This window comes from Spea bombifrons, chromosome 9 (genome assembly GCF_027358695.1).
Source record: "Spea bombifrons isolate aSpeBom1 chromosome 9, aSpeBom1.2.pri, whole genome shotgun sequence".
Lineage (NCBI taxonomy): Eukaryota > Metazoa > Chordata > Amphibia > Anura > Pelobatidae > Spea > Spea bombifrons.
The window spans coordinates 28004219-28005330 of NC_071095.1; positions in this window are offsets into that span (position 1 = coordinate 28004219).

A 1112-nucleotide genomic window follows, 5' to 3' on the forward strand; every position below is an offset into this window, starting at 1 on the left:
GTTGGTAAAGTCCATGGTACCCTTTGGGGAATATTATGAGAAGGCTGGAAATATATAAAATCTCACAACATGAAAGCTCTTCTATGTTGACATTTAGGCCATATTCACATTATTTTCAAAGTATTAAGCATTGAAACCTTACATTTTTTGTCCATTTTTTCTTTTTAAAGAAGAAAGCTAGCGGAGATTTACATGGAAACCCATTTTGTTAATTGGCTGTCGTCCGATACGTTGTCAGATACGTGGCAGGCAGCAAACAATTAGACGGAAAATCTTTTTTTCCAGTTGGAAAAAGTCAGAATACAGGATTGAGGCGCGTTCTAATTTAAAACATTCTTCTGGTTTTGCACGGAGAATATTGTGGGCTTGGAGTGGCGTTGGCTTGCGCAAAAAAAATATTTCAGTCTGGGTGAGCCAGACCGTGTAGAAGATCAGCTTCGCGTACGCTTGGGGTTCACCCGCTGATGGATACGCGTTTGTTTTAGGATGTGCCATATTGTTGGGTAGAATGTGTTTTAATTTAATTTATAAAGCCGTTTCCTGCTGTCTCGATACACATTGGGGGTTTAGGGCTTTAGAAACCCGCGATGCCCTCATACCTAGCAACCCTTCCAAGCTCCTAGAAAACAGGCGTATGCATTGGAGGTAGAAAGGACTGGTCAGACTAAACAGGGACACTTGGCAGGTGTGTCTCGAGGGCTTGGAAGTCCCAGCCGTTGCTGGGAGCCATCTCTCACACAGCTTATTGTACAAATGGACAGTTATGTGGGAGGGTGTGGACTAAGTCAATATTGACTCTGGGTTGTGAGGGTACATTAGGCTTTATGTTCTTGCTCACTGAGTGCTTCTAACCCATCCCCCTCTTTTTTTTTTTTTTTTAACAGGTTTGGGAAGAAATGCCCCACATGCCGAGAAGCAGGTGCTATTAGAAGACCAGTAGAGGTGGATCTGCAGGTGGAAGGACTCTCACTGTGGTCCTGCTCTTGGAAAGTTCACCTCCAGCCTCAGGGTGATGCCCCCTGCCGTTTACCCACCCTGTCTGCCCATGAGAGGATCCTGATTGGACGCCAGCCGTGGGCACTGTGACATTTCCTTTTTTTTTTTTTTTTTTG